Source organism: Oncorhynchus keta, chromosome 21 (assembly GCF_023373465.1).
Source record: "Oncorhynchus keta strain PuntledgeMale-10-30-2019 chromosome 21, Oket_V2, whole genome shotgun sequence".
Lineage (NCBI taxonomy): Eukaryota > Metazoa > Chordata > Actinopteri > Salmoniformes > Salmonidae > Oncorhynchus > Oncorhynchus keta.
The window spans coordinates 13,858,958-13,866,518 of NC_068441.1; the positions used below are offsets into that span (position 1 = coordinate 13,858,958).

General features: G+C 40.8%; 1 long non-coding RNA gene across 1 annotated transcript; it reads left to right on the forward strand.

The window, feature by feature from the left end:
• Window positions 1-3,641: 3,641 nt before the first annotated feature.
• LOC118399752 (uncharacterized) lies at window positions 3,642-5,855 on the forward strand. The gene is made up of 3 exons (XR_004828896.2): window positions 3,642-3,784; window positions 3,877-4,059; window positions 4,225-5,855. It is a non-coding gene; the product is annotated as an uncharacterized LOC118399752 (long non-coding RNA).
• The last annotated feature ends 1,706 nt before the right edge of the window (window positions 5,856-7,561 follow it).

A 7,561-nucleotide genomic window follows, 5' to 3' on the forward strand; every position in this document is an offset into this window, starting at 1 on the left:
TATTTTAATGAACGTTTGAGTTTTAACGAGTGCTATTAGCATTTAGCGTAGCGCATTTGCATTTCCAGATGTCTAGATGGGACGCCTGCATGTCAGGTAGGAGCAAGAGGTTTAACAAGATATTTTGTCACGAAAAGATGCTCGACGATGCATGTAATTGACAGCTTTGGAAAGAAAAAATTCTGACGTTTCCAAAACTGCAAAGATATTATCTGTGAGTGCCCCAGAACTGATGGTACAGGCGAAACCAAGATGAAACTTCAAACAGGAAATGAACAGAATTTGAGGCTCTGTTTTCCATTGTCTCCTTATATGGCTGTGAATGTGCCCTGAACGAACCTACGCTCTCTGCCGTTTGCCCAAGGTGTCTGCAGCATTGTGACGTATTTGTAGGCATATCATTGGAAGATTGGCCATAAGAGACTACATTTACCAGGTGTCCGCCCAGTGTCCTTTGTCGAAATTGCTGCGTAATCTCCAAGCTGCACGTTCCACGAACGATATATCATCGAAGAGATGTGAAAAACACCTTGAGGATTGATTCTAAACAACGTTTACCATGTTTCAGTCGATATTATGGAGTTCATTTGGAAAAAAGTTTGGCGTTTTGATGACTGAATTTTCGTATTTTTTTGGTAGCCAAACGTGACGCACAAAACGGAGCGATTTCTCCTAAACAAATCATCTTTCAGGAAAAACTGAACATTTGCTATCTAACTGAGAGTCTCAGGAATAACTGAACATTTGCTATCTAACTGAGAGTCTCCTCATTGAAAACATCCGAAGTTCTTCAAAGGTAAATTATTTTATTTGAATGCTTTTCTGTTTTTTGTGAAAATGTTGCCTGCTGAATGCTAACGCTAAATGCTACGCTAGCTATCAATACTGTTACACAAATGCTTGTTTTGCTATGTTTGAGAAGCATAGTTTTTAGAATCTGAGATGACAGTGTTGTTAACAAAAGGCTAAACTTGAGAGCTAGCATATTTATTTAATTTCATTGGCGATTTTCATGAATAGTTAACGTTGTGTTATGCTAACGAGCTTGCGAATAGAATTACACTCCTGGATACAGGTTTTTTTCGTAGCTCAACGTGATGAACAAAACGGAGCGATTTCGCCTACACAAATAATCTTTCAGGAATAACTGAACATTTGCTATCTAACTGAGTCTCCTCATTGAAAACATCCGAAGTTCTTCAAAGGTAAATTATTTTATTTAAATGCTTTTCTGGTTTTTGTGAAAATGTTGCCTGCTGAATGCTAATGCTAAATGCTACGCTAGCTATCAATACTGTTACACAAATGCTTGTTTTGCTATGGTTGAGAAGCATATTTTGAAAATCTGAGATGACAGTGTTGTTAACAAAAGGCTTAGCTTGAGAGCTAGCATATTTATTTCATTTCATTGGCAATTTTCATGAATAGTTAACGTTGCGTTATGGTAATGGGCTTGAGGCTGTAGTCACGATCCCGGATCCGGGATGGCTCGACGCAAAAAGTTAAAAAGCCAGACTCCGGTTTGTAACTGCACATGGGGACAAAGATCGTACTTTTTGGGGAAATGTCCTCTGGTCTGATGAAACAAAAATAGAACTTTTTGGCCATATGACCATCGTTATGTTTGGAGGAAAAGGGGGAGGCTTGCAAGCCGAAGAACACCATACCAACCGTGAAGCATGGGGGTGGCAGAATCGTGTTGTGGGGATGCTTTGCTGCAGGAGGCCCTGGTGCACTTCACAAAATAGATGGCATCATGAGGAGGGACATTTATGTGGATATATTGAAGCAACATCTTAAGACATCAGTCAGGAAGTTAAAGCTTGGTCGCAAATGGGTCTTCCAAATGGATAATGACCCCAAGCTTACTTTCAAAGTTGTGGCAAAATGGCTTAAGGACAACAAAGTCAAATTATTGGAGTGGCAATCACAAAGCCCTGACCTCAATCCTATAGAAAATGTGTGGGCAGAACAGAAAAAGCTTGTGCAAGTGAGAAGGCCTACAAACCTGATTCAGTTACAGCAGCTTTGTCAGAAGGGATGGGCCAAAATTCACCCAATTTATTGTGGGAAGCTAGTGGAAGGCTACCCGAAACATTTGACCCAAGTTAAACAATTTAAAGGCAATGCTACCAAATACTAATTGAGTGTATGTAAACGTCTGACCCACTGGGAATGTGATGAAAGAAATAAAAGCTGAAATAAATCATTCTCTGTAACGGCTTTCTTCCTGGGAAGGAGAGGAGGACCAAAATGCAGCGTGGTTATTTATAAACATCTTTAATGAAAGATGAAAACTATACAACATAAGAAAATGTGGGAAAAAAACAAAACAGTCCTAACTGGTGCAAAACACAGAGACAGGAACAATCACCCACAAAATACCTAAAGAATATGGCTGCCTAAATATGGTTCCCAATCAGAGACAATGATAAACACCTGCCTCTGATTGAGAACCACTCCAGGCAACCATAGACTTACCTAGAACACTCAACTGAACACAACCCCATAGACTACAAAACCCCTAGACAAAACAAGACACATAAATCACCCATGTCACACCCTGGCCTAACCAATATAATAAAGAAAACACAGAATACTAAGGCCAGGGCGTGACATTCTCTCTACTATTATTCTGACATTTCACATTCTTAAAATAAAGTGGTGATCCTAACTGAAGTAAGACAGGGAATTTTTACTAGGATTAAAGGTCAGGAATTGTGATAAACTGAGTTTAAATGTGTTTGGCTAAGGTGTATGTTATGTTAGCTATATTAAGATGAATGCACTAACTGTAAGTCACTCTGGATAGGAGCGTCTGCTACAATTACTAATTGTAAATGCAAAGCTCACGTTAACTAGCTACCTTGCTAACAACAACTACCTGAACAAAGATAGCTACCTGGACAACTTGGCACAAAGATATAACCTGCATTTGCAAGTTAGGTAGCTAGCGAGCATTTGGGGGCTTTGTTTGCTAACCCGAAACAACATGCTTAATGTATATTTTCTAGGGCAAAAATACATGAAGGACTGTACTTGTCTACTACAAATATAGCCATGGCTCTGGCAGAAAATAGCAAAACGTATCAGCAATCATTCAGCAACGTACACAGCTGGTTGCATAGTAATGGTGCCAGAGTTATCGGCCTGAATCTATTCTGTTGATACAGTCCCTCCAATAGCATATACATTACTTCCAAACTATTTTTCTCACTGTATATTTATTGATTGATGATATTTTATTCCATTCACAGGCTACAATGTACGTACAAAACCTGGACGATTTGATGTTCAGCAACATCGTGGGAACCCCCCTACCATATCAGGAGCTGTTACAGAAGGGCAGTGGCCAGACACCAAATCCCACTTCAGAGTAATAGAAGACACTTGAATCAGGTTGGTCACAATGGTCAAAAAACTATTTGTCCTGGAATTCACCGAACCACCATTGATAATGTAAATACTGCTGTGTGTATATGTGTGCCTTGTACGTTGTAAGGAGGTGCCCACTTCCACTGTGACAATGGACTACTCCTGGGTGAGTAATACCAACCAGTCCGTGCCAGCCACTTGTGAATTAGCTGTGAATCAGGATCTCTGATTTGGTATGCTCAACCGTGTATTTACTGTTGGCTTCCATGACTGTATGGTGCTATTCTTTCTCTCTCTCCCTACCTCTGTGATATAGGAGCTGGGTCAGCTATAGGAGCCGAAGTCGGACTCCTTCATGACCAGTATCTGGACGAGAGGGGCCTGGAGCTGTCCTCAGATGGGACAAAAGGTGATTACTAATAAGACCGTACATCACAAGTGTTTAGTAATATCACATTTTCAATACGTATCACTCATCAACTCCTCCTCATTTTTCTACAGATGGGCAGTCCTTTGACTGAAAGACAGGTTAATACAGGGATGTCTGAACTGGGAGAGACCTTGCACTCAACATAACAATTAAACAAGACACATCTATTACCTTTTATCCTTTTGTTTTTATTGAATTGAATGGTACCATCAACAGGGGGAACTCCTGTCTTATATGGGACACCATACATGAAGGTATAATATTTGCACATGGATACATTATCAGAACACTGCTTCTACAGTATTATGTGAAGTATGCTTCATTCTACTTGCAACTGTTACACTTGAAGTTATCAAAACACTTTGTTTAGAATATCTACATAAGTTCAGTAATGGCACTTTTCTCATATTACTCTGCAGGCTACTAACCGACTAGCATCGTCCTGGAGTAAGCTTTGAATTGGTCAGTAGCCTACAGAGTGGTCTCCTCCTGCATCTCATATCTGCCTGTAGTTATTGAACTCTGCCTGCTGGACCCATGGGTGAGGTAATCTCTGTCATATCCAAGATGGAAGTCATGCACTACACCCCTACTGCCACCTGAATGCACCTGTCCATAATCTGTAATACATTACATAGAATGAAGGCACTTCATCACACACTGGAGACTTGAAGACAGAACCTCACCTCAAGAGACTGAAAATATTTTGCATGGGTCTTCAGATCCTCAAAAAGTTCTACAGCTGCACCATCGAGAGCATCCTGACTGGTTGCATCACCGCCTGGTATGGCAACTGCGCGGCCTCCGACCGCAAGGCGCTACAGAGGGTAGTGAGTACAGCCCAGCACATCAAGGAGGCTTTCTGCCATCTAGGACCTCTATACCAGGCGGTGTCAGAGGAAGGCCCTAAAAATTGCCAAAGACTCCAGCCACCCTAGTCATAGACTGTTCTCTCTGCTACCGCACAGCAGGTGGTACCGGAGTTCCAAGTCTAGGTCTAACAGCTTCTACCCCCAAGTCATAAGACTGCTGAATAGCTAATCAAATGCCTACCAGGACTATTTAAATTGACCCCCCTTTTTTTACGCTGCTGCTACTTGCTGTTCATGATCTATTATCTATGCATAGTCACTTTACCCCGACCTACATATAAATATTACCTCAATTACCTTGACTAACCTGTACCCCCGCACATTGACTAGGTACCGGAACCCCCTGTATATAGCCATGTTATTGTAATTGTATTGTTGCACTTTTATTTTTTACTTTAGTTTATTTAGTAAATATTTTTATTAACTCTTATTTTTCTTAAAACGACATTGTTCGTTAAGGGCTTGTAAGTAAGCATGTCATGGTTGTAATCGGCGCATGTGACAAATAACATTTGGTTTCGATTTGATTTGTGCATGTCAGTGTGTTAGACAGCCAAATACTTAGATTTGGTCAAATAGACAAATATAATGCCATTATAGTTTGGGTTAGACAGCTGAAGTTGTACTCTACACATATTTTTGTCATATTTCTGTCACACTGTCTATATAAGCACATCAATTTGATATTTACAGCATCAAATGTCTTGTCTTTGTAACACGAACACACTCATCATTCATAGATTTTTAGTTGATAAATGTATCTACACTCAAGCTGGGTGATGTTTATGCAATGTCCCCATGTAGCCTACACCGGTTGTAGGGATATTAGTTCTGGCATTTGTACCCCGGGAAAGATTTAACGGAGGACATAAGAGAGACGAGACGAGACAAAACTAGCCAGTTATAGAATATTGCGCTGTAGGACAGCTGAGCTGACTCAAGAACGGGCCTTCAACTCGCAGTTGATCCCATTTCCAAGGTAACATGTATTTACATGATGCGATGAAACATTGAAACTAAGTTGCAAAAGCTACGAGGTGTTGTAGAACAAGTGTCTTATGAAACACATTCCTGACATTGGCTCTTGCCATAATGGATTTGACATAGAAATATCAGCTAAATAGCATAGCCAGTTGCAGCTATCACCAAGCTATGCTAACTAGCTGTTGTCAGCTTTGCTAAACACACTTTGGTCTGTACTTATGCTCCTGTGACCTCCATGATGGAAACAGACCTGCTGTTTTTACCCAGAAATACTGTTCTTTCAGGTCCTGTTGCATGTTAAGCACATTCTGACTTTGCCAGTCCTATAGGTTTAATGGGTGACTGCATTTCCTGATTTGGTCTTATGTTTAGTCAATGCTCATTAACAAATGCCAGTGGCCATGGCTGAAGGCAAACGAGAGTTAATTCTCTTGGAGTGTGGCTTGAAGTGGGTGTTTCTTTGGTGTGTCTTCGCGATTCAATCACAACAAACAAGGCCAGTGGTGCAGTGAGGTAAAATAAGTTAGCTTTTCTATGGAGAGAACAAATTTTGAAGTTGACTAACTCGCCACCTTCCGACTGACTCGACATCTCAAGATGGTCAGCTAATTCAGTTCAATGTTAAGGCTAAAGCTTGCGCTGACCTTGTGTTTAGTTAGGTCAAATATAAGCCATGGTATCCTACCTAGCCGTACTCAGCCACTGCAGGCAGGGTGGAAACAGAACAGTAGCATGGGGGTGGACATGTAGACACTTATTTGCTCCTATTTGACATGGACTCTTATGTGAACTCAAATAATGTGTCACAACCACGAGCAGTGTCTTCATATAACTTCTGGATACCAGGAAGTTATGGACAACCACATGTTAACTTAATATTGCCATTGTCATTAGAGCAAAGTGGTTTCTATTTTAAAATTACAAGGTTAGTGTCATTTTATGGTAACATATATGTATCCCAATACAGTATATCTCACTTCCTTCTTGCCCTCTGTAATCCAGAATGTGATCATAACATGTGAAGAGTTAAAAGGAAACAAGAGCAGCAGGAGTGTGTCTCCTCACCTTCCTAACTCACACAGCCTCTCTCCTTCAACCAGCTGGCAAAGGCTTCACTTATCTTACCAATTAGGAAGCCATTTCCTGTCCATTCTGCTTCTAGAAACAGAAAGAGAGAGAGAGAGAGAGAGAGAGACAGAGAGACAGAGAAAGAGAGATAAAAAGGCATTGCTGTGTGCATGGTACCCACACACGGGTACGTATTGCACAACACATATGTGTGTGTCCTGTGGATGTAAGCATATGTACACATGCAAGCACGCTTAAATATCTATAAACACTTAACATACACAGCCAGAAATACACGACACATGAAACCTGCTGAGCAACATGAACACCTACTGTACAAACAAGCTGCCCTCAGACTCCCAAATGGGCCTTAGACACATCCAACAAGTGTCAGACAGTGAATCAATATATGAATAGATGTTCTCAACAATTGATCAAAAGCAATAGACTTTCTCCACATAAAGGTAGAAACATGAAATGAGATCTGTCCAGTATGACTGCAGCCAGACTTAATCCTTCTACTTCTCACCTCCAGCGCATTTGATTCCCACTGCAAATTTCCTGTTCTGGTCATGTTTTAATCAGTCTCTTTGTTTGAGTTGAGATGTCAGCAGGTTAGAAGTAGCAGGTTGTGTAACTCCCTCACATTCTCAACCAAGACACAGTTGAAATGCGGTTGGTATTTTCCTGATATTCAAACAATATGACGGCCAAGTCATCCAGGAGTCATTGACTGGTTATTGACCTAGGTTGTCCACACGCCTCAAGATAGAGTTAGCTCACTAAGCTAAAGCCTATGCATTACTTCTAAGTGGGCGCTTACTTGAGATTC